The sequence below is a fragment of the Amphiura filiformis genome, chromosome 12 (assembly GCF_039555335.1).
Source record: "Amphiura filiformis chromosome 12, Afil_fr2py, whole genome shotgun sequence".
Taxonomy (NCBI): Eukaryota; Metazoa; Echinodermata; class Ophiuroidea; order Amphilepidida; family Amphiuridae; genus Amphiura; species Amphiura filiformis.
In genome coordinates, this window is record NC_092639.1 from 39,263,745 (window position 1) to 39,291,336 (window position 27,592).

Consider the following 27,592-nt stretch of genomic DNA (forward strand, 5'->3'; position numbering starts at 1 on the left):
CGACGCTTAGAGACTCTGATAAGCGAGCGTGCTCGCTTATCGATGAGCTTTAGCTCCTCCTCCCACTGGGGAGAAGCGACCCGTCGCGCTTGGCCGCTAGCGGCAGGCGCTTGGCAACGCCTGGATCCATGTCAGGGACCCTGAGGTAGGTTTCAGTAGTCCTCCTGCGAAACACGCAGTGGAAGCGTGCAAGCACGCAGCGTCGAAGCTCCAGCGAGCCTGACAGCCCCACTGAAACCTACCCTTGAGATCCGCCGGGGAATGCAAGTGCGGGCGACCCTTGTGTGGACGCGCTAGCTGGGCATCCTACTGAAAAGATGCCCTGGTCCTCCTGAACGGACTCCTCCTGAGAGAAAGCCAGGCCCGAACCTTGGGCCACACGGCTCATCACCTCAGCGGTGTCCGCAGGCAGACCATTGCTAGCGAGTTCCTCATGGGGAAGCGGGGGAAGGATACCTGAAGCTACCTGCACAGCCTCATCAGACTGTGAGTCGCTACTGGTTTCATCTTCCGACTCCTTTCCCTCGCCTTCAGACTCTGACTCACTCTCTGATGAGGAAGAGATCTGACGACGGGCATCTGAAGGTGGACAGGGAGGTGTCGCCACCGTGTGGCTAGCCAACTGAACACCAGCAGAAGAGGGAGTACTCCCGCCAGACCCCGAGATGCTAGCCATAGCACCCCGGGATCCGCACGCTCTCGCTGCTGTCGCCCTAGCCATAGCAGCGCGCGGCCTACCCTGAGCTGCAGCAGGGTTAGCCACTCGCCGCCCAGCCTGGGTAACAGCTGGTGGTACTGCTTGCCCATCGCTAGGCGGCACTTGCCACGGTGCTAGACCGTGGAAGAAACCACCCTGCGGCGGATACCACGGGCATACCCTGTCGGTAGCTGACCCTGAAAGGATCCGCCACCAGGGAAACCCCATGGAACGGCAGTACCAGTACCGCCTCCCCCCCCCTGTTGCCACAGAGACTGTGGCAACCAGGACGAGTACTGCGGTACCTGCGTGGTTGTAGCGTAGGTGCCCGGTAGGGCTCCCGGCTGCGTACCACTGTACCCATGCCTCACAGCGCTCCCAGCTAGAGGCTCCAGCCGTGTGTATTGGTACCCCGCTATACTGGCTGTCCCTTGGCTAGAAGGAGCTTGCCTAGTATCACGGGTAGCTGAGCGTGTATACCCCGATCAGTCACCTCGCTACCTGAATAGGCAGTATCAATCAATGGAGCCATGCTCCGCTGAATAGATAGTGATCGATCATAAGAGGGTAATCGACCCATTGACTGTAATGGATCACCCACGCTCTGCTGGCTCTCGAGGACATAAGTGGGTTGTTGATCAGGAGGCTGTTCAAACTACCTACCCTAACCTCTTGAGCCTCGCCCAAGGTCGCTGTGTGTGGCGGACCACTCACGGCAGCTATGGGCGCGTGCATAGTGGCTACCACTGAAGTCAGCCGTAGCTCGTCTCGGTAGCTGCCACTGCTTGCACTTGGGTCGCTGTCCCGTGAGAGACTGCGAGCCCAACCCCGGTATAGCCGCTAGCCAGTCCCGGAGGACAGCCGGCAGCCATTCCAAGGCCCAGGGCATCACTCGGCGGTCCCGCCATGGAACGCTGCCGCAGTGACAACCCCAGTTGGTTCTGCTAAGACTACACCCGAGCGTTAGCCCCGGTATCGCCTCTGCTAAACCCATGCACGCTTTCATTCGACCCTTGCGGGAACGAAGGCGTGCTGCGTGCCGTGGATCAACCCAGGCAAGCCGGGTTCCACTGGCACGCTGCGTGCTACAGACCGCCGAGGCAAGCCTGGAGGTCCGTTCGCACGCGCTGTATGCTAGGATTCAACCCAGGCAAGCCCGGGTACCTTGGCATACTGTCCGCCGCCGGCTACTTCGCGGGTGCTAGACCCGCTCGTTGCTCGCCAGCAATAGACGGGTGTCCACCTGCAAGAAACTCGCTAGAGATCTCACTGGTAGACTGGTACTCGCCTGTTAGGGCAAGTACCGCCCCGCTGCCTGCTACTAGCTTAGACGTTATGTCAGTGCTTTCGCTGGCTGCTAGGCCTGCGGGCTCGCTAGCAGTCCCCGGAGGGTCCGGCTGCTTGCCCGGGACCGGAGCCCCAGAGGTTACCTTAGCGTGGCCCTTGCCGCCGCTAGTACCTACCATATCAATCTTACCTGTAGCCTTCTGTTTCTTGGTCTTCGTTTTCTGTCTGTGTCGAAGACCCAAACGAGCGCTACTTTCTAAATCCTCGAAGTGTATATCCGATAAGCCTATGCAAAAAGAAGCACACTTATTCAATTTAGAGCAATCCCTGTGGGTGTAGCAGAGTGGATGCGGGTCCCACTCTGCCACAAGGGAAGGGCATGATTGACAAGGCCTGGACATTGTAGTAATCGGGGAGCGTACAGCACTACCCCCCCGAACACAAGCTCAAGCCCAATAAGCAGACCCACACGCACAGTGGCTGTCGCAGATGTAGTGGTATGATATAAAAATATATGTACAAAGGGATGAAAAACTGAAAACCTTTTGCTATAGATTTGTCAGGCTGGTCCCTTCAGAAACCCACCGAACTCTTAGCAGTAACTCGTCATCAGACGCGTACTGAAAGATATAACGATACAGCACACCATAAACATAGCGATAATCACTCACCATACATGTATACACAGTACTGTACAAATATCTATTGTAACTTACTAGTCTGCTATAGTTGTTTTACGTGAGAACAAAAAATAAAATGGCGTCCTAAGGGCGGCCATTTTGAAAACGTGTGTCCCGTGATACTGAACGGAAACACTCATACAAGCTAAGTTTTTGGATCGGTTTTGTCACTTTTCTAGCCGAAAAATGTCGTCAAAACTATCTCCCTAGCGTATATACTGGTTGGTTTTTACCTCAGGTGTAACAAACAAACTGTATATCTCGGCCCTTTGGTTCGTAATGATACTTAGCGTTGGTAAAGAAAAATCCACACGCCTATCTCATCTAGAAACCAAGGAGGATAAGGATGATTATCGTGTGTGACGTCACCGGATGGGTGAGTCCACTCGGGGATCGGGGTTTTGTTATTTATTCATTTATGTGGGACAAAATGACTATTGGTTTTTTCCGCATCTCGGGATCGATGCAAGAAGTATCTTAATCAACATCGGAAACGGTAAGATCGACCGGTGTACTGAGTCTAGAAAAATCTTAACATATGAAACTGCTGCAACCATTATTCATGCACTTATTACATCACGCCTTGACAATGGAAATTCTCTTCTAACTGGCATCACTGATCACTTACTTCGCAAACTTCAACTTGCACAAAATGCTGCTGCTCGTATTCTTACAAAGACACAAAAATTTGATCACATAACTCCTGCATTAAAAGATCTTCACTGGCTACCTATTCGTGAGAGAATTGACTTTAAAATACTCATTTTAACTGTTTGGAGATCGTGCCTTTTCTGTTGTTGCACCCACACTTTGGAACTTGTAACCTCTGAATATAAGAAACTGTGATTGTTTTCAGACTTTTAAGAACATGTTAAAGACTTATTTCACTGCGCTTTTTAAAAATTTATTTAGCAAAGCATATACCAAACATAACTGATGTAACTAATGTATGTATATATTTTAATGTTTTAATTGTACTTGTACTTTATGTATGTTAATGTTTAATTGTACTTATTTGTTTTTCATGTCTGCTCCTCGGAATAGTTCTACTAGATTGATGGCGCATTACAAATGCTTATTATTATTATTATTATTATTATTATCACGGTTTCGCTGGCCAGCGAAGCCCAAGACCCATGGCACTGTGTCGCCAACCCAGTGCTTGGCGTGCGAGTGGTCTCGGGTTTGAATCCCACCCAGAGCAAACAACTTCTTTCTTTGTTTTCTCTCTTTATTCCTTCCTTCTTTCCCTTCCCTTCCCATCGCCAAAAAGCCCCTGACGGGTTAGGGTTAATGTAAATTTCACAAGGTGGGTCACTCTCCACAAGCAAGCTATTACACAAAATAATTAGCTAATGTTACCAACAACATCAGTTGCGGGACTACTCGTGGGGTGGCTCTGATATAAATATATCAAAATTGCTTGAAATTTTGATTTTAGATAGATAGCCAAGGAGTAAGGCAAGCATGTTAAGATGCAGGTGTGAACGTTAAGCCCTAGAGTTCATGAATATTTGGGTTAAATATTATTTATTTATGGATGGTACACAGTGTTTAATAGTTTGGTAATTATAGCAATTAACTTGAGCAGCTGAAGTAGGTTAATTCAGTCTTGATGAACCTAAGCAACGCTTCAACATTCTTAACTGTGCCTTAAAATAGCCACTTACAAGTTTGTGTATTTTTCTAACGACAGTTTGTTCAACATAATTTTAAGGGCCCCCCAAAATGTTGTGTTGCCCTCAATCAACCGACCCTAAATCCTGAAAAATCAGGGTCGCAATTTTTTTTTTTTTTTAATTATGATTTTTACATATTTGTTCAAATATTGAAAGACTAGTCTTAAATTGATTATCTAACATGTCTAAAAAGTATCCAGAAGTCAAATTTCATTAATTTGACAATGTCCCCTAATTGAAGAAGCATTATTTGATAATTGAGGGGATTTTTAAAAAGTGAAACTTTAAAAAAAATCAGACCGACCGACCCATCTTTCCCACTTGAGGGCAACACAGCAATATATTTTTTGGCCTAATGCAGAGCATCTCATTGCTATCCTGCATGATGGATAGAGCTGTTACATAATGCAACACAAAATATCGCTCAAATAATAACTCCAAACTTGCACAAATCTGCCACTCAAGGTAGTCGGGCCAAAGGCAAAGCTTGTGAAATCAGGCAGTTACAGGACAGGGTTCGATGTTACCACCGGTCCACAGGTCCAGAATGGTGAAAATCACCGATTTTTGATGCAAATTAGATCCAGTTATTTACTGGAGGACTTGTGGATTACAAATATGGCAGGTCTGCCCCTGAGAGGTTCTAGCAAAACATAGCAATATTTTGGTTTCTATGGATGACAGAAAATATTATCCTGTTTTTCCTGCCACATGAAATGTCTCATAATGTAATCCTGTACTTGAGTGGGTTGAGCCTAAATAGGAAATTTGTCAAATTAAATTTCTGGTGAATAGTTTAAAATCTTGCACTTCCGGGGTAATTTTTAGTATGCTACAATAAACCAAACAAGTACTGTAAAAGTGAACATTTTTGTTAGGATTAATTTTTTGCACTTTGCAAATTTTGAACCTATTGTGCAGTGTTATTTTCACCATAGCAGCTAGCTTGGAACATGATGAAAAGCGCAAATAAAATGAAGCGCAAAAAAATGTCCACTTTCAGTACAATTTCAATCATTCATGACTATTGTTTGAAAACAAACAACATTTTGTAAATACATGAGGAACTTCACTCTTTTTTACAAGCATTGACCAAATATTGAAACCCAGGGGATTCAAATTTATAACTTCTGTAAATTTATATAACAGGTTTATCATCCAGAGCTTTTTCAAATTACAAATTCATTCATATTTCAAAATAATAAGTAAGTTGCTTTATTTTGGAACAGAGATAATACTGTTTTACAAAATACTGCTTTAAAACCAGACACATCTAAAGCTCAATTTGTGAGTGAATGGGAAGCGCATCTTGTTCGAGGAGCGGGAGACACAATATGGTATTTTAAACATGACGAAAGACAGGTTGATACAGCTGCTGTACTTCAGGGTTGCCAAAAGATTTCAGCCCGAATCGCGGGTCAAATAATCGAAAAGTCACCCAATTTTTCACTTTACCATTGGTTTCTATGGGGCAGCAAAGTAGCGGAAGTTGCGGGAGCCAATGTTGAAAAGTCGCCCAATTTTGTTCTTAACCATTGGTTTCTATGGGACCGGAAATTGTCAAAAGTCGCGGGAAAAATCTTCAAAAGTCGCCCAATTGGGCTACCAAATCGCGGGTTTGGCAACCCTGCTGTACTTATAAAACCGACAATAACATTGTCTGTTTCAACTTGAGGCATCATGGAGCCTTGACCATCTATCTATTCATGTGCAGGTGGTGTACGTTGGAATGTAATTTGGGAAGGAAAGAAAACGTTGGTGAAAAGCAAAATATCTGTGTATTATCTGCTAGTTTATCCAAGTAGTGATGAAGCTTAATTAAAGGACATTGCTATGTGTAAAGTAAATGCTTGCTGCTACTGTATATATGCATACTGTGTGAAGTAGTGCATTGAAATCGCCTGTTTGTTTCAAATTTGAGTGGTGTGTAATTCTGTCTCTTGCTTCTTCTTATCATGTCCACACACACTTGATATTATGTTTCAGCCACAGCTGGACACAACTCTTAGCAATAACATTGTTCTCTGCAATGTCCTCACTCAGCTTTGTTTATTGCTGATCTATATACAGATGAAGTAGCACACGGTTGCCTACTATAGACCTACTTAACATTTAAAACATAATAGTAGGCATGTCCACTAAAAATTGAAGTACATTTAAATTGATTCAGACCTAACTTATTGGCTTGGAATTGATGAAAGAAACATTTTGGCGTTTAAATAATCTTAATCGGACGTTTCATTCCAGAGATATGGCCTTTTCGAGTGTCACGGTTTTATATAGGGCTGCTAGAACATGTTAAAAAGTTAAAGTCCAAAAGGAATACTAACAGAAAGTGCAACTTTAAGGTACTTTTTCTTAATGTATTTATTAACTAGCGTTATCTGGAACATTATATTTGCTTATAACAACATGAAAATAAGATCATCCTGAAAATTTAATCGATTTTGTTGACATACAACAAAAATATAAGACCTCAAAACCCATGGTTTGTTTGGTGAAACCTCAAGCATGATCATAGATGGCCGCCATGGAAAATATCTCCATAGAGGAGATGAACAATAAGTGCATTATTTCAAATGAATAGCGGTAGTCTTAAACATTGTTCAATCTTTTAAGGTCAGCACATTTTATCTTCAAAATTATTATATTTCATCATGGCATAAGTTTGGTAACATTAATCACTACCAATTTTGAGAAATTTGCTCCAACTCAAAGGTTATCTTTACTACATTGAGCAATACACTGTGTGTGCATGTGCCCACTATGGTTTCCGAGAGTGTGTGGTTCCCAGTAGTTTCTCTCCCTATGGATATAGGTACACGGTCTGTAACACAGACTAGGTAGTGAGTAGTGCACGGGGAAGTAAAAGATTTGAGATGGGCAGCGGTAGGCTTAAACATTCTTAAATTTCTTAACATCCTGCACATTTTGTCTTCAAAAATAGTTAAATTTTATGAGTATGTAAGTTTGCTTGTCTGATTCACTCCAAATTCGGAGATAATTGCGTTTGAACACCTGATGCACGGAATGGTGTCACTTCAACCTGTTGTAGTTCTCATCTCATTAAATTTTTCATTAAAAAAAGTTGATCTCTTCATGAAGGAAGGTCCTCTCTATTTACTGACCAAACAGGAAAAAGTTTGGTTAATGTTTTCTGGTGGAATCAGGAATTTCTTGAAACACCCTGATATAGGCCCACATTTGGATCAAAACAAGTATGTGCGCCATTTAACAGGCCTGGGATTTCTTGTATCGATCACTTTCTCCATAGACAATACGTGTGTGAGTGCACGCACACAGTAAATGAAAAATCGTTCTAGTGGAAACTGTATTAACAGTGGTCATCCCTAATAATAGAATTAAGTAGTACACTGTAACCACCTGTAGATATGCATAACAGATGAAGTCGTGTATTGCTATCTTCTGTAGATCTGAGTGTAGACGAAGTAGTACACTGCTGTCTACTGTAGATCAGAATATAGATGAAGTATAAATGCATTGCTGTCTACTGTATATCTGAGCATAGACTGTCCCACAGTCTCGGTTCGGTCCGGCCTGGATAATGGAACGATAGGCCTACATAATAACATAATAGCCTATCAAAATATGCCATAGTCCTTCACCCCCGATTCTAAATACACAGCGCCCAAAACCAATTCACAGCGCCCAAAACCAATTCCTCTTTCTACACAAATTGATGCCACTACACTAATCACACCTCCTATATTGAACGCTAAATTTCAGTGACCGCTCCCCACGCCGAGACTGTTCCGAAGTGTTAGAGATTTCACTTCCAAAAAATCGTTCAACTAAGCCCGTGATTCTGGTGTCAATTATATGATAGCCCCGCCCCCAGTTTCAATTCAAATGATGTGATGCGCTGCGCTGGAGATCGAGTTTGGGACACTTGTAAACAACTGAACGGTATTGAGCTCATCTGGCACGCGCGTCTGCCGATCTGGGGACATGGTATGCGCAAGGCAACAATATTAAGTTCACTGTTCACTGCATAAATAAATCCTATTCATGATGATTTTATTTAGCAAGTTGAAAATATGATGTTTAAGGATGTATTTAAAAAAAGACTATGCAAAGAAAGTGTTAACATGAAGGTCTCGTTTGCACGTTTTTCTCTTCTCATAGTTCTACAGTTTCTCAGGGCTATTAACGTGTTTTATCTGTCATGAAAAGGCCGTAAGCTAGTGTAAAAAAATGCGAGAAAATTACTCTAAGTTTAATGAACATTATGCATAAATTTATACACTAAGTATGGTAAAAGATAAAGTTTTAGGCCTATCTATGTGTCGATCAGCATTTCTTATTTCTTATTTTAGCCAATATATCAGGATACTCAAAGTACTAAAACGATTTATGCAGCCAGATTATGGCCTTTTTTGGACAATCTCCCTCACTTCAGGGCTGTGCAATAATTATGAGCTGGGCTATGGGGATTTCCAAATAGCGTACTAACAATCTCTTGCCCTCCCGGCCTGCCACAAATCACTTGCCCCCCCTTCCAGTTTGCATTTGTCACATTTGTGGGATCCCAATTTGCACATTTTAAAAGGTCTAGTTAGGACCTACCTATATTGCGAGTGCAGCAAGCGGGATTTCCGTGCTGTTTTCCTAAGTCTTATAGCATTTTGTTTCAAAGACGCCCAGTGCCGCAGATAAGGGGGGCGGGTGCGTTACCCGGGGTCCGTAAAAGTGAAGAAAACATACTTTACTATGTGGCAGTAAAAGAAAAGATAAGGGACCTCAGGGGCCCAGTAAATGGTAAAGAAAAGATACCTTGTAATTAAGGCATATTTTCTTTGCTTTACTATATACTCTGGCCACCAAAGGTCTCTTTTCTTGTCCATTAGGCCCAAGGTATCTCTTCTTTGCTTTTTACGTGCCCTCTGAGGTCTCTTTTTTTCTTTTTATGGGTCCCTTAAGGGCTGGGTATGAACGTTTGGACAGTATTTATTTTGGGACATTAGAGCACATCAGACATATCGAATTGCATTCTGAATACGAAAAATGTCATTCTGATATCAAATAATTTTGATTTTTGAAATTACATAATTTAATACACATTTTATGGCAAATCATTAAAATTGATATTTTTGATATTTAACAGTACTTGAAGTAAACTTTATAAATCTGATGATTTATACTTAAAGTGTATAGGTGGGATAAAAAGCCGACGATCAATTGAAATTTTGACCTTTCGTATTGAAGATATGGATTTTTTTCCCCCAAACACCAAACAAAAATTAGGTCTTTTTGGGAAAAAATCCATATCTTCAATATGAAAGGTCAAAATTTCGGCTTTTCCTCCCTGCTACATACACTTTAAGAATAAATCATTAGATTTATATAAATTTACTTCGAGGACTGTTATATATCAAAAACTTGAAAAATATCAAATTTTTATAATTTTTCATAAAATTTGTATTATATTGTGATTTTCAAAAATGAAAATTATTTGATATCAGAAAGACATGCTTCAGATTCAGAATGCAATTCGATAGGTCTGAGGTGCTCTCATGTCCCACAGAAAATACTGTCGAAACGCAATAAACGTTCATTTTAGATCCCTCTCTTCACGCGGGTGTCCACTACAGACGACAAGTTTAAATTTGTTTTTTTAATTCAAAAATTTCAGAAATGTAAATTTTCATGACCATACTTGGAATCAGCATGAAAAATGCATTAAAATGAGTACAAACACGCCTAGTATTGATCCAGTAGCTCTTGATATTTTGAGAAAATATTTCAAAACTTAACTTTTTCCATTGAAGCGCATGGCTAGCACGCAGAGCACTAAGGTATCTTTTCTTTGCTTACATACTCACTGAGGTCTCTTTTCTTTCCTTTACGGGCCTATGGTATCTTTTCTTTGCTTTTTACGGGCCCACTACGGTCTCTTTTCTTTGCACGGGTCCATTATAAGGTCTGTTTTCTTTGCTCTTCTTACACGTACGGCTCATAAAAATCAAACAAATTGCGGGCCCGTAAAAAAAAAAAAAGCAAAAGAAAAGAGGCGTGCATTTAAAAAAAACAACCAAGATAGCCTTTGAAGCACACCCTCTAATAAATATTTCACTTGATTTTCTGTTTGATCATCCTCGATATATAATGAAATCTTTGAGAAATCAGGAGAGTGCAGCTTAATCGTGGGAACACTAATTGCACATTTTCGCGCGCTTTGCCCGCATTGTGCCCATCAGTTTATTAGGCCTATTTGATCATTTACCTTAAAATTGGCCATTTTTCCGCGCTTCGCACGGAGTTTGTTTCAATACGGTACCTATGATTTCAAGTCCAATCTGGGAGCAAAACTCGCTAATTCAAATTGCAAATTTTGACCAACTTAACGATTCATACTTGGATCATTTTAGCTTAAATTGGCTTAAAATTGGCAATTTTTTTGCATTTCGTGTCGAAGTTGTTAAGAGAAACTTTATTTGGGAGCAAAATGCCACTTTAGAATTGCAAATTTGTGCGCGCTTTGCCATTTGTCTCCTTCAATGTTCATATTTGATTTATTGGCAGCTAAACATGCTACTTTTGCTCCGCTGCAACAATATGTTTAAGGATTTTACACCAACCTCCGTCCCTCACCACTCACGCCACTGTTGCCCCCCCACACACACACACACTTATCACTGTTTATGAAGTCCTGCACATCACTGATCAAAGGGTCCCGTGTGTTCACATTGCCCCGGCCCGCTTTTTGGCTCTCGGCGGCACTGAAGACGTCCCATGAATATGTGACAAAAATCCCCCCCCTTCTCGGCTGGAAAAAGTAACAGTGCTTGCCCCACCCTTCGAGACGACTGAGTAAAAAATGTTTGCCCCAGCTCCAAATTTAATAATTTCTTACAATTTTTATTCATAGATACAGGGGCATCGCCAGACCTTTTTCATTAGGGGGGTGTATAAGAGTCAATGATTGCCGACGAGCCGCTAGCCGTCTGTGTGCCGACATACCAAATAGGCCTACTAGAGCGGTTGTCACTATATAGCTGAACCATGTTGCATCAGCCGGGGGGGACTTTGTTTTCATTTGACACCTTGGGGATCGTATAGGCATACCTTCTTGGCATTTCGCGCAGGTTTTTTTATTTTTTATTTCTTGGACAAGTTTTTCCTATAAATTTATTGTGTTAAACATGTTTAACAAAAATTGGTAAATGTCGAAAGCAGAAACGAAAAATGGTAATTTGTTTGACCACAACGCAGGGGGTGGGGGGGGTGTCTGAGGGGGGATGTTCCTCCTGAGGAGTAAGAAACTTGTACAAAATGAAGACCTACGAGGGCCGGTCAAAAAGTTCGTAGAACTCGGTATGTTACTTTGTCGCACGGTATTGAATTTGGTCTCATTTGAAAGCTTGTTCCTTCAAAACATGACTACAAAGATATTATATTTTTGCATCACTGTATATGGGCAGGACACTCTTCAGAGGAAGCCTACCTCCATGAATTCACAGGTACTACCTGAAGTGAATACAGGGTCATCATGGAAATTTCTCCCGACGGTGGTGAAAACTCAAATAAACTTTAACAATGTACAGTTGTTGTAAATGGTAATGAAGTCCTTGGTATTCAACAGCAACGAAATGGTTCTTAGAGTTCAAGAATGGAATAAGCGTCCTTGAAGATCATCCAAGGTCCAAAAGACTTGCTGACGTCACCACTAATGATATACGCGCTGGTACAGTGGCATTGGTAATGAATAAAGAGCCAAATAAGAAGATGAGATAGCCACAAAATATGACAACTCTGATGAATGTGTTTTCAATATTAATCCATTAACATTTGGGTATCCCAGGGTGTATTCTAGATGGGGTCCCAGAATCTTCATGTACAAAATTGATACCAGTTGACATATTCAGGTCCACACCTTCTATACACTTAGAATGAGGACCAAGGCAAGTTTAATCTATATGTGGCTAAAGGTGATAAGGCATACATTAATCACTGGAAATATAGGTGAATTTAGTGGAAGCACCTGGATCACACACCCCTAAGAAGATCATCACTCGGTCACCGTAGTGCAAGGTCTTCATCGCTGTTTCTGAGATCCAGGGATAGTGTTGATGACAGATCATTTGCCAAATGAAAGTACAATTATAGGCATATATCATACAATTTTTATAGCAAAATTGAGGCAAGCCATCGTGTGAAGAAGGTTGATGGTAGGAATGTGGCTGTTCTCGGATTGTGTCCTGTACGCTATTCTTAGTTTGTCAAGCTGCCATTCACGACAGAGGGGTCAGTTAATTAAACTAACCATATTGTGGTTCAGGTATGGCCTTCGGTTAGTGAAACCTATTTTAGAATTTTAAGTCCTACCTTCATAATACCAGGTTTGCTGGTGATCAATGCTGGTGAGACTTCACTGAAGAGTGGCTCAAGGAGCTATCGGAAGACTTCCATTTTGTTGACATAGAAGGTTTCAAGAACAATTGCGACAGATACATTAAGGTATGTATTGACCATGCTCAAGGGAGAGATTGAAAGAAATTGGCTAGTACTCTTTCAAGTACCTTGTTCTACGAACTTATTGACCGCCCCTCGTAATTGAAGCGATTTGATGGACCATTTTGACACTATAGAGTGTAAAATTTTAGTTCGAAAAAGCCCAAACAATTGTGAAATGAGCGGTCCATGAAACCTTTTATGAATTTTGTGGACAAGTTTTCCCTATTATTGTAGGCCTATGAATTGTGTTAAACAAAAATTGGGAAATGTTGCAAACAGAAGCGGAAATGGTAATATGTTTGGCCACAATGCAGAGGGGTGTCTGAGGGCGGATGTTCCCCCTTAGAAGTAAGAAACTTTTGCATAATGAAGACCTAATTGAAGCGATTTGGTGGACCATTTTGACACTAAAGGCCTAGAGTGTACAATTTTAGTTTGAAAAGCCGAAAAAAAATTGTGAAATGGGCGGTCCATGAAGCCTTTCGTGCTAATTTAATGGACAAGTTTTCCCTACATATTAGCTTATATAAATTGTGTTTAACATAAATTGGAAAGTGTCGAAAGCGAAAAATGGCTACTTGTTTGTGCACTACAGGGGGTGTCTGAGGGGATGTAAGAAACTTTGGCAAAATGAAGACCTAATTGAAGCGATTTGGTGGACCATTTTGGCACTATTTTGTGTAAAATTTTAGTTTGAAGTCTGGCAAATATTGAAAGCAGAAGCGAAAATGGCTGCTTGTTTATCCACTACGCGGGGGGTGTTTGAGGGGGATGTTCCCCCCTCAGAAGTTGCGAAATTGTTCAAAATGAAGGCCCAATTGAAGCCATTTGGTGCATCATTTTTACACTATTTAAATCATTGCTTTACAAGACTTGAGAGTTGAGACTCACAATATTAAAGCATGCATGTATTGGTGTTAAAGTCAGCACGGAGTCCGTCTTAATAATACTGACTTGGTCACAAAATGTGACGACGCGCGACGGGCCCTGAATATTGGCGGGCCGGCAGTAATTTTCACATGCTTTTAGGACGAGGACCCGCCTTCAAGCAATGCTAAATAATTGCAGGCCTATTATAAGACCTACTTCCGATCGACCCGACTGTATGTTTTTTAGGCATAGGCCTACTATTATATAGGCCTACGTGCAATGTTAACTTTTTTCTCTCAGCCGGGCACACATGTTTTTGTATTTTTTTTCTATCATGTCTATTTTTAATAATTCTTTTGCCGTCCCTTCTTCTGCCACCCCTGCTTTATTTTATCACGATACTTCTGCAGTTACTATAGAATAAAAACATAATTGATTTTTTTTTTACAATTTTTATTCATAGATAGAATTTTAGGAAACTCCACAAAATGAAGAATCTTGACTCCTTTTTTGGGTGCAAATTTCCTTCTTCTACGTCCCCATGAAAAGCCAAACGTATAGCAAGATTCACTTTGTTATAAATGAAGTAAAAGAATATTCTGTGTAATTCTGATTTATGGGCATAATTTGCTTGAAATTTTATTCAAAAATGATTTTTAGATTTATAGTTGGGTACCCTTTTGGGGGTGGGGTGGGGGTATAATTTTCCTTCACCGAAGACACACTATAACTTCACCGTCCAGAATTAAAAACAAACCAAAACAAACAAATCAATATTCATGATATTTTGAATATACTTTCTTTCAATGTTTTTGATATTGTTTGTCAAATGTAATTCCAATCCCACTTCCTTCAAATCCTTCGAACTGATCCCATATTACATTCAGCACAAAATTCTCAGCAGTAAAAAAACATACCTAAAACACAGCCTAAAATAAAATATCTTGCATTTCAATTACTCGGAAAAAATTACTCAATAAAAATTACGACAATCACTAATAAAAGGTAAAGACACTGTATCACTGTCAAACTCGATCAACATTACGCGTTATGTAAATAACCACTCGACTTGATTTAGTCCTATTGTCCATATCGTACATGTGCGCGCAAGCGGTTTGCAAATGTTTGCTCATTATTTATCAAGGGAAGCTTCTTCCAATATCGCCGCCCGCCAAGCTGCATTGATTGGTCGGTAATTGTAGTCGCTTACACCACTGCTTACACAAACAGTGAGGCAGTGAGAACACGGACGTGGTATATAGAAAGATTGCGTGACTCCAAATCCGTAAAAGTGAACTTCCAGCAGTTTGTGGGAGCTGGAAGTCAAATTGCCTACAGACTGGGAGGGTCCGTGTATTGGGTTGATTTTTAATGCTATGTAATCTACATTACCAGTCGTTCTCCACGGACCCGAGGGAGGGTCTAATCTGAGCATAGGTGAGGTAGTACATTGCTGTCTACTGTAGATCTTAGTATTGATGAAGAATAGCACTGCTATCTACTGTATATATGTGTACATCCATATCAAAAGGATGCACTTGTCGGCTGCTACATGTGTCTCATTCAACATAATAACTGGGAATAAATACCAGACTCATTTCAAGTGGGAGTCACTTTATATCATCCAAAGTCACATGGCTTATTATTATCAATACAAAGAACATTCCATAACCATGTCACTGGGGATGATTTCAAGTGACCTCCACTTGAGATGAGTCTGGTATTTATTCCTAGCTATTATGTGAAATGAGACACATGTAGCAGCCGACAAGTGCATCGTTTTGATATGGATGTACACATATCTGAGTACAGATGAAGTAGTACATTGCTGTCTACTGTAGATCTTAGTATTGATGAAGTAGTACTTTGCTGTCTACTGTAGATCTTAGTATAGATGAAGTAATGCATTGCTGTCTACTGTAGATCAGAATATAGATGAAGTAGTGCTATCTAATAATAATATAAATGTGAGCATAGATAAAGTAGTGCCCACAATCTCATGCAGATCAAATAATGTAGAGAATGTATTGATACTAGTAACAATGTATATCTTTATTAATCCTGATGAAAGTATCCAGAAAAGCTGCAGATTATGGTTCTGCTTACACTATTCATTGATACCGGTACTCAATGTTGTTTTATAATTATTTAAAGCATCAATCTATCATCTTACATCTGTGTAATTTTATTTGCCATGCAAATTACACAAAGAAATATGTTTCAGCTTGCACAATTGATACTACTTCATTTCTTTCAATCATTCTGTTTTTTCTCAAATTGCAAAAATTCTCTCATGGATGTTTATTGCAACAGGGCTAGATTGCTACATCATATCCTGTTCTCATTGCCAAATACTGTAAAAAAGAGAACATTTTTATGTGATTAAAATGTTAGCGATTTGCCAAATATGAACAATTTCACTTGGTATTACTGAGATTCTAAGCTGCCTTACATTGACCTATACACAAAAGGAATATACCAATGCATTGTTATTTCCGCGGGTAAGTACTACATGCAGTGCATCAAACGCGAAATAAGTGAAATAAATAAAGCGTGAAAATATCCACTTTTACAGCAGATTGAAAGGAAACAATATAATCTGATCTCCAGCTTGATGACGGATGTTTGCATATAAAATTCCGGGTACAATCGTGATCAAAGATAGGCAGCTATCATTAAGATCACTTTCTTCTATTTTTCCCCCCATACATTGTTGGCAATTAACCTTTGGTGATTAGATATGTACAGTTCATAACAGGTGGTGGTCGCCGTGCATTCTCTAAATTCAGTAAATTTTCATCGTCAACCGTGTAATTCAATGGGATTATTTTTAAATTTTAAAATGCTTGAAACATCACTAACAAATAGGCCTATGTTAATAAATAATATAAATACAAGCTAAAACCGTTGGGATTCGATAATGAACCCCACAAAACTAACAGAGTATATGGAAAATGCCATACGGCCGGGCGGTTGCACAAGTTGCCGGCTCGATCATGCCACTAGCCGCCTGGTTCATAAGTTAACAAAAGTACAATTTGAATGAGATGTACTATACATACAGATATATCAATATATGATAAAGCGCAGGCGGCCATGATGTGGTGAGCGTGCACTTATTTAGCTGGTGTATAGGCTATTTATAGATGGTGTCAAATTGCTAAGGTAACTAATGTAATGCTTTCTTCATTGTTCCATGTTAGGCATGTATATTTTGGTTTACACACACTTGCTCAAACAAGATATCGACTGCTCAGTGCCAGAAGTGGGTAAGTGCAATGCTGTCATGTGTAGCTGTCATGTGTAGATGAGTACAATATATTGTGTGTAAACTGCCAATTCACAGGGCAGCTATTGCACTTATTACCCACTTCTGGCACTGAGCAGTCATTATGCTAAATTTCACCAGTGTAGGAGTTTTGAATGAAGTCTTAAACATAACATAGATGAACTTTTTATCTATTTCATTATAAAGTTAACAGTTTTTCGAGTGCTACTGTTTATAGTAAATATTGTAATCGGCATGAATTCACATTGCTGTATACCTTATGGTCAGAAATCTCCACCAAAAATTTCTTATAAAAATTGTCAGTCCAACATCATAAAGATTCACCTAATGGTGCAGATGAGCTCCCTTGACATAAATGGTATTTTAGGCACAAACTAAAAGTGCCCCCCACTAGCAAATAAGGGCACAGACCCTAATTCTAGTTGGGATTTTCAGAGGAGGGAGCACTCTATGTGCATGCAAATCTTTCTGGTATTCCCCTCAGAAATCTACAAGATATGTGTTCTCTCCTGTTTTGTACAGAAAAATATCACTTTTCTCACTCCCCAGTAAACTGAAGAAGGCAAGCAACCTTTGACGACCTTTGATAAGTACAGCACAGAGGATAACACAAAGTACAATTTCCTTTCAGAGTTGTATCAAATTTTTGAATAGATATCATTAACAAAGCATGGCTGCGGTGAAGTGGCGAGAGTGAGCGCAGAGTGTGCGTCAATTTAACAGGTGTACTTAGCTATCTATAGTATGGTGTCAAATACCACTATAGGTATTGCTTACTTCATTGTTCTATGTTTGGCATGGACATTTTGATTTACACACACTCTTGCTCAGCAAGACAGTCTCAATTTCACCACGAAGTATACACCTTCAACAAAGTCCTAAACCTAGATCTGTCCCTTTGTCTGTCAAAATAAACTCCAGGTAAATACATTTTCTCATACGGTGACTTTATTTTCTAATGCATACATATTAGAGCGGCCTAGGCAAGTCATAACATTTGAAAACCAAAAGCCTTGAGGGGCCATGTGGTTTCGTGAATAATATGGCCGACCCATCGGGACTTGCTTGGTTTATACCCATTATGTATCCATGCATTGATGCAACATCTACTTCTCAGAACGACTTACTCTCGTTTCTTTCAGCTTCACATCAAAATAGAGCAGAGATCTTTGACATACAAAAAGAGAAATCTTAATCCACTTCTCCTTGACGTAAATCTTTACAATGTATTCACAGAGACGTGCTTTTAATGCTTTGTATGATGTTGAAGTGAACCTTATCACTTTGAGAAGTCGCACATACCATATCATGTCAGGAACCGATGGTATGATACCAGATGGCCTATCTATTACGGTGATCTTAAAATATGCTTCACAATTTTAAAACTTTCTATAATTCGGCAAATTTAGCTACGTAGCAATTTAAGCTTCACAATCATTGCCCTACGTGTTACAGAATTAATTTGCTCAAAGCTCATAGTATAAGTTGGGCTATTCCGGTTGAAATCCATACCCCCCCCATGGAAGACATGGTCTTAATTGCCTACACAGGGTGTGTGCATTTCAAATGAGATTACCTGAATGGTTGACTCCATTTGTTCTCTACTCCATACCCCCTGTGTGGGAGATTACGGTTATGTCTTTCATAGGGGGTGTATGGATTTAAACTGGAACAGTCAAATAGAAACTCACAACAGGAGCTTCAAACAGCATTCTATCTGTATCCATTCAGATTGAGACTCCGAAATCCAAAAACGACAAAAATAATAATGAAAAAATAACATCATCGTCAGCATGGAAAATGTTAACATGGCTTTTGCTATTATGACTAGTGTACGCCACATACGAGAAACGGGAAAAACACAAATGGATCGATCATAAATATTGATAGACAATTTCAATAGAGATGCATGCCCTTGGCAAGTCTAGTTGTGACAGGGAAAGAAAACAGATATTGCTAAGAATGATGATCAGACTTCAGGCTCTAGCCAGTATTTAGGTCATTCTCCCTAGAATGTAAATCAGGAAAACAGTGCGGACTCCGCAGCTTCTTTTCCAATGTTTTTAATAACCGAAATCCAGTTTTATTTTCATTAGATTTGTAAATTTAAGGTATCCTCTGTTCTTCCATGAGGCTCATGGTTCTTCTAGGCTTTCCATGCCAGCAACAAATGAAAAAAACAAAAACAACTGAGGGATGAACTAATAGCAGATGGTTTTCATGTATGGATGAAAGTAGAAGATATGAGTAAAATTGGGAGGAAATTTGATTTACTGATTTTATCGATATTGAGAGGCCAATATATTGATTTTTTTATAATTTTGACATTGACGGTCCTTACTTGATAATAGAATAAAAAAGAACTGGGTGACAAAGTGTGCTTGACAGAAATGCTGGTACATTTCTTGACCTTTTAATATTAGTCTGATAGGCTTTAATGTCTGATAGGAGGTAAGAAATAATTTCCTGTTTCTGGAACGAAAAAGCCTAGAGCAATTATTGTTTCGTCTAAGTAGGCAACCTAGTATTATATGGTCTATTATCCTAGATGTTAGATTTACCTTGTTTGTCTGGTTTACCAGCTTGGTGAAGTATAGCTTTGCTAAATCTACCAAGTTTCCCCATTGGGAAGGATTGTGACAAGCAAGCAACAAACAATAAGCTATTCCAGTTGGAATCCATACACCCCCTGTAGATTTCAAATGGAATCACCCATTCAGGTAACCCCATTTGAAATTCACACTCCCTCTGTGGGAGATTAAGGTCGTATGTTCCATAGGGGTGTCGATTTCAAATGGAACAGCCCAGTGCAGTAACCTACTTTCGTAGCAGTCATTGCACCACATTTTCCAAATTTAAATTGTCTGTCTTCAAGAAAGAGGCCCTAGATCAATCATTCTTTAAAATGTTATTTTTTTGCACGCCACATTTCAAACAATAACATTATTCACAAAAATGACTGTGCCACACAGTTCGTGTTTTTAAAAGCTTAAAGCAGAATTCTACGGCCACATATTAAAGTATACTTTGTTGGGTAAATGTATGCCAGAAGTACAAGACAGAGACTTTGTTCACCTTCAGAATTATTTTACACTTTTGGTTGATGTCTAATGTCTTTACAGGGTTCCCGCACCTTGAAGCCTTTAAAATTCAAGGATTTTCAAGGACTTTCAAGGTTCAAAAGCATGATTTTCAAGGACTTACCACAACACAAAAATCATGATGTGGCTCTCCATACAGCTCTTCTCCACTCCCCAAATTTGGTCAAAATTATACTTTAGGTAACATTCCAATTTTCAAGGACTTTCAAGGACCTTGTGCAAATTTCCAGGACTTTCAAGGACTTGAAAAGGTGTTTTCAAATTCAAGGACTCTCAAGGACTGTGAGAACCCTGACTTTAATTCAGTTCTATTTAACTGATTAAATCAGCATGTAAAATTTCAGCTTTTAATCAAAACAGATAAAATTTAGAGTCTTGCCTCATTCATTTACTCATCACAGCAACTAGTAAACCCATGTAAACCCAGCACACCATTATATCTAGGCTTAGAGAAAAAACACAATTTTTTGACCAAAAATGCGAGATGGCAACTTCAAAATGCGAGAAAAAAGCGAGATTTATGCCCAAAAATTGGCGAAAATCAAAAAAAGGTATAAAAAAATTGAGTGAGGGCAGTATTTCATTGACTCCGTAACCCCTGAGTGATACCAAAACAAAGCATGGAAATTGCCGACCGGACTATCAAAAATACACACATTTTGTCCTCATAAATCAGCTTAAAAGGTCAATATACTGCAAGGTTTGAGTAGTAAAGAATATTACTTGTGTTGTTGCTGGAATGTGCCAGAAAATGGACCGTTTTTGTACATTCAGGCTGGAAAATCAGGTCAAACTTAAGCTTTTTTAGTTGCAATGGTTGTCGAATTCTGCAACCTTTCGCCACAGAAATAGATTTTCGTGGTAGAAATGAATCTTTTAAAAGCGAGAAAAGCACTAAAAAGCGAGATTCACGGCGAGAAAAGCGAGATTGCGTTTTCTCTTTAAGCCTAATTATATCATACTTTTTACAAGGTTGAAGGTCATGACAATGTCATCTAAGGTCAAATCAGTATAGATTGTCATAAAACTAAGTATGTGATCACCATTGAGCAGCAAATATTTTCAAGGTCAACTGTGGTCATCTGACTATAGATTGTTATATAGACTATTATATATAAGTATTATTTTTCAGGTGACTAACTTTGGAATTAAAAGTGCTCAAACCCATTACAGGTGAGCGTAGAAACAAATTCAAAGTATAGACCTCTGGAAAAGGCAACCGTTACTACTAGTTTCACAGCATACCCTCACTTACGATCATTGGGTATACCGATCATCAGACGGATAATTTGTCATGATTTCAAGTTAACACAAATGCATATACAGGTATATACATTCTGTTGTAGACTATTATATAGATATAATTATTATTAACAGATTTATCTTTGGTATGAGCAGTTCTTGCTTTATAAACAGTATTTAATGGGCTATTCCATTTGAAGTTCACACTCCGCCTGGGGAAGATTTTGGAAATATCTTCGAAATATCTTCCACAAAGGGAGTATGAATTTCAAATAGTATGAACACACAGGGCAGCTCCATTTAAATGTCATACACCATCTGAGGAAGATTCAACCTGAATCTTTTCACAGAGGGAAGGAGAGAATCATATAGAGTTGGTTATGTGCTAATTCCATTTGAAATTCATACTCCCCCCTGTGGACGATATTTCCAATCTTGGGGGGTGTGGACTTCAACTGGAATAGCACAATAAAGCCTAGTTGTGATGAATATGGACCACAATGGCCTCATCCCAATGGCATAGTTCAACAACCTCAATTAAACAATCATAATGCAAAATTTGACCTCAAGTTGCAGAGCATGAGTTTTGGTACCCAAATTTTCAAAGGTCATTCAATGAATGCGCAAATGTATTGGGGTTAAAGAACTGTGCTCCTGATAGATGAGCATGTTGTGGATAATTGTGATTACCTAAAGCTTAATTACCTTAGATATAGGTGGACACACTGCCAACTTCTAGGTCTTGTTTAGTCCTGTAAAATAAACATGAAATAGAGAAAAGGAAACATTAACAACTATCTTCGCACCACAATAATTTATCACACAATATCAAAATTTTGCAATTTTGTAACTGTAAGTTGCTTTGAACACTTTAGTTCACAGCAAGTATTTTACAAGTAAAAAAACCCAAAAAACAAACAGAAACAAAACAATGAAAGAATGAAAACAAAGCAGAGAAAAAGACACAATAGGAAACAAAACCCCATGACAGGCTGAAATCTGTAATCCAATACACATTTTACAGATTTGTGAACTGTTCACAGATTTTTTACTGAAAAAATGTCGCCTATGGTATATCTCGTCTCGTAACACCATGTTGAAGTTTGCAGTGAGAGATTGAAATTGGTGCGTTTAAGCGGTTGCGTCGCCAGCGTAGAGAAAAATCGCCATTCTACTTGTGTGTATACGCTTTGTGGAAATAGGGTAGCGCACAAATCAAATGCTCCCAACTTTTCATGCTTTACAATAATCATCCATTCAATAATTCAATTAAGCTAATATCATCATGTAGCATGGAACAATGTTGTTTCTGAAATAGCAGCCACCATGCCCACCAACAAGGGGGGGGGGACATCTCCCATCCAGGCCCAGGGGGAGGGGTGCGACTGAGAGCATACTAACTAACTACATTTCAATCGGGAGCCTTTTGGACCATTTTGGTATACAAATATTTCCTACAAAATAAATATGTCTCTAAATTCTATCAAACTTGAACTGAAAAGGTCATTAAGGGTATACGAGGTATTGTTGGTCAAAGCAGCCAAAACAAGTTGATTTTCATTATCCGATTCAATATATTATTGAAAAATAACACTTTGGTGTTTTGCAAATGTTCATTCTACAAATCATATACTTTGAAAACGTGCTTAATTTATTGTTGTTAATGAGTTATGTACGTTTTACAAAAGTGTTGTTGTTTCAGTACTCTTTCCAATATAACTCAAGAACCACAGGACCTGTGTAGACAAAAGTATATCTGTGATATTTGAATTCTTCTACATGCTTGCTATGGATTGAGCAATGCAATTTTTGCTAAAGCTCACTACCATTCGCAAGATGCTGTGAACTACTTTTTTTCTGCTGCTTCGACCAACAATACATCGTATAACCTTAATAAAAGCAAAGATACACAGGTGGGTGGAAAGTAGAAACTTTGAATGACAGTTGGACTAGCTAAAAAAGGCAATATCACTGACATGTGACAAACAAATTCTTACGCACTTGAAAACCTTTATGCCATTTCATTAGTTTCTCACCATGTTAAGGCAGGTCGGAGGGGAGCAAGTTTGCACTCAAATATTTGACAAATTAAGCTGACAGACAAGAGGAATGGTATTGGTTCCATAGAGGTGATCCGTAAGCTTGATATAAGGGGTTTTCATTTCAGCCCCATGTGCATGATTTTTCTTGGGAGGAGAAAACACCCAAAACCTTCTTCTTGACATAATTTAGGGCTCATATTGAAATACCCTACCACGTTTTCACACAGAAAGGAGGCAGGATTCCCTCGCTAAGCCTTGCCCTCAGGAAAGCTCGGTCATAAAAGCGGATGGATTATATGCATCAGTGATACACCCTGCCCAGGATTTTAACAAAAGGCAGCTAGCATAGGAAAGCTGCAGGATGGCGCACACCTTCCTGTGTAAGGGAATTTCAATATCAGCCCTAAGGGGATTTCGTTTCAGCCCCATGTGCATGATTTTTCATGGGAGGAGAAAATACCCAAAACTTCTTCTTGACATAATTTATAAAGAACCCCGATGGAAATACAAATGTCATTATTGGCTAACTGTAAAAATATGGCTCCTGCCATCCCATTTGCCTTAAAAACTCTACAGCACAGGTGTAGTGCATACCCGGTCCCCGCACTCCGTGCATCCGCGGGTATTCATGCTCGTCGAAAATTTCGCGAAATAAGGGGTGTTTTCAGATGAAGAAACGCAATTCATGAAACACACAAAAAGGGGTGTTTTTTCAAACCACGTGTTCGCGAAATTGAAAAAAGGGTATTTTCATCGAGCAGCCTACGCGTTTTTGCCAGAAAAGGGCATATTAGAAATATCATACGTGTTTTTCAAAGGGCAAATAATTCGCGAAGTCGCTAAAATAAGGGGTGATTTTCCCCTAAAAACTTCGTGAAATGAGATGCAAAAAGTGTACCGACAAGCATGAATACCCGCGGATGCACGGAGTGCGGGGACTGGGAGTGCATATAACAGCACACACAATGCGTGCTGCTCATGCAAAAAAACAAAATTTATAATCTCCTGAATAGAAGCAATACATGCAATCCAATAAGTTTTATTAACTTGCCAAAACGCAAAACCAAACGCGGTTACTAATGTTCAACAGTGGACCTCCGTTTCACCTCGTTGTTTTACTCAAAATAATGATGTCACCAGTTTTATATGAGATGATAGATGCAAGACAGCGGCTAAAAACAATACCTTTATTCTCTAAATCAAGTTGGTGGTGTGATCCAGCAATGCATCATGGGTAGACATGACATTTATATGTGACATCTATCTAATCACATCAATATCATCAGCAATGAAAACCGAGATAAAAATCGCTAGAAATGGGTCAATCACAAGCAATTATGACAGATTCGTCCTGCCTGATTCTACCATATATGAAAAATTCTGGTATCTCATGTGACACTTATATATGCAAAACGAGTCGCATGTTCCGGAAATTGAATACAAAATTCAGCCAAAACAAGCATGCAGTTTTCATTTGTTTTCAATTGTTTGAGCAATATGTCAACGTTATTGTCTTTGAAACATGTGACATCATTCACTTTGCTGGTAGTCTCAGGAAAACATCACATTTATAAATTATGCAAAATAGTCCAATTTCAATATTGTGGATTCTCCACATTTGCTTGATAATTGGGCTATTCCATTTAAATTCACACTACCCCTGTGGAAGATTTTGGAAATATCTTCCACAGGGGGAGTATGAATTTCAAATGTAAATGGTCAGAGTTAATAATTTTGAAACTCATACTCTCTGTGTATTATGGCTTTTCCTATATCTTCCACAACTTCCGCATACAGCCATGAAGCGACCATCAAGCCACACAGCAGTGTTTTGTATTGCCAGAGAGGGCCCGTCATCCCGCCACTGAACAATTGCAAAATTAACCTATAAATTAATCCCAACTTTACAAACACTTTAAACAAAACTGGTCACTTATTCATGAATTTAATCATTTTGTAACATCTTTAAACTGCTCCCTCCTGTTATAAATTATTCAATATTCAGAATTCAAATATTTCTCCTTCCTTTATAATTCGCAATATTATTCCTCCTCAGCTCCGCAACAACTTCCCAGACATAATATCATATGCACTCCAACGACTGAACACAAGCGTGTATTAGGTCATAAAATGTACTTTATATGCACTGTAATGATTTGCCACAAGGTACACTAGCAATGAATCAATCTTCATTCTCTCTATTTTATCTATTGTAAGTTCATTATAATCAAAGGAGATTTTTCTTAAAGATTCAAATTTATTGTTGAAGAATCCCCTCCTTATGCAAATTACTTAAATTTCTTTAATTTGGAGCCACATACAATCAAATCGTATAATATTTTGTGAACAAAAATTTGCAACAAAAATTAAATTTTGTATAAGTGATAGAGCTGATGCAATCTCTCAAGGCTTTACATCCCGTAATATCCTCAAACTTCATATGCCATATTCTCCTCTCTCTCAAGTTGGAAATAATTTCACTTCTCTGGGGAGCCACAAAAAAGCATAATGATCTACAAAACGGCATAATGATCGAGAAATAATGGAGAAGATTTTGCAGATGAAAGAATCATTAGCATGATGGCAGGGACGGTGACGAGGAATGTATTACTAATGATGTTAGTTCCAGCTAATCAACTCAAATTTACATCCAATAAAAAAGATCAGATCAATTAAATTGGATATCATGATAAAATTAAGCCGCATAATTTATTGTTACGGAATTGAAGGCTGTCTTGGGAACGGCAACCATTGTTATTAAAACACAATCAGGAAAATGGCATTATATAAAAAGCAAATGTTATAAATCATACTTTGAGGTTTATGATCAAATTTTATTTCACATATTAGAAATCACCAAAATATATCCAAAATTGCATGGGTGGATTCTGTATGATTTTGGTGGATTGGGTATCTTGATAAAATCAAAGAATTGAGGATCTTTGGTGAAATTTGGGGGTGAATTTGTGGTATTTTTAGTTGATTTGAGGGGTTTTTTTAAACCTGGCTACAGCCTGATTATCCTGATTAGAACTGGCTACGACCTGATTATCTTGATTATAACTGGCTATGACCTGATTATTCAATGCTTTTTATATTGAAGTAGCTACCCTGGGTAAAGAAAGTTTAAATATATAATTACTGAGAATCAACTTTGATGTATGTTAATCATTAGTAAGAAATGATTTAAGGATTTGCTTTGTAAAATTGCAACATTTTTTTAACCATGTAGTCCATGCATACTCTGCATGCCTGGATTCTTAAACAGACCTGGCAATATCAAAGTCCACATTAAAATTCCATTTTATTCCTTCAATATACACTTTTATTCTGATAATGAAATAAAATTGTCTTTTCTAAGTCTACAATGTATGTGCTTGCAAAATTTAGGAGTAAATTCATTAGGAATTTGTATGCAATATGAACTTGAACAATTAATACAAAATACACCAAATCCACAAAGGATTTCAATACCATTTCCAAAACTTCCTGCTTAATAAAACATTGACAAGATAATTTTCCTCATAATTTTCCTCTTAATTTTCCTCATGATTCTCATCACAAGAGCCCTTGAGAATTATGCATTACACAAGCCTGTTCCTTTTAAAGGGAATTTTTATTGCACCAAATTTGTTCTAAGGGCCCCCATGTGCATCTAAGCTCATCAGCTCAACTACACCACCACGATTTCTGCATCACAACTCTCTTGAAATTGTCTAGTATTTCACACCTAAATCCAATTAGGGGAAAAGGCATGTGAATTTAACTTGCAAAACATATCCTATAAAAGGCTCACCTAAAGTTTAGCATTACAGACGATACTAGATGAAGAAGCTGGGTTGTTTTGACGAACGAAAATGGGAAATGCATGCAACTAAACAAGGGACTAGCTTGTCTGTTTGTATGTTTATTTGTGTAAACTACAATACAATAGTACAATAGAACAGGTTGATGGAGCCAGATAATAACAACTGGATGAAATCCCAAGTGGAAAACTAAGTCAAAATTTGTCTTAATTCTGACAAAATTTATCTTTATAATGGTTTTACATTTACACTTGAAATTTGAGTGGAAAATGGCAGGAGTGAAGGAGTACTTGAAATTAATGGGTTTAACCCTGGCAGATCAGATGTACATGTACATGATTTTTGATAGGGTACAGTTACAATGCAAACTTTTCTCTTGGGACTTTCTGGGGGGCTCCCTGTTTTTAGGGTGCATTTGAAGGAA

The 27,592-nt window shown here is 39.0% G+C and overlaps 1 protein-coding gene across 3 annotated transcripts in view; it reads right to left on the reverse strand.

The window, feature by feature from the left end:
• Positions 1 to 27,592, reverse strand: part of LOC140166173 (hippocalcin-like protein 1) — a 290,306-nt gene that overhangs the window by 176,429 nt on the left and 86,285 nt on the right. For all 3 annotated transcript variants that reach the window (XM_072189574.1, XM_072189575.1, XM_072189573.1), the window contains exon 2: positions 22,026 to 22,072. The gene's annotated coding sequence lies outside the window, so the exon portion shown is untranslated. The remainder of the gene's footprint in view (positions 1 to 22,025; positions 22,073 to 27,592) is intronic.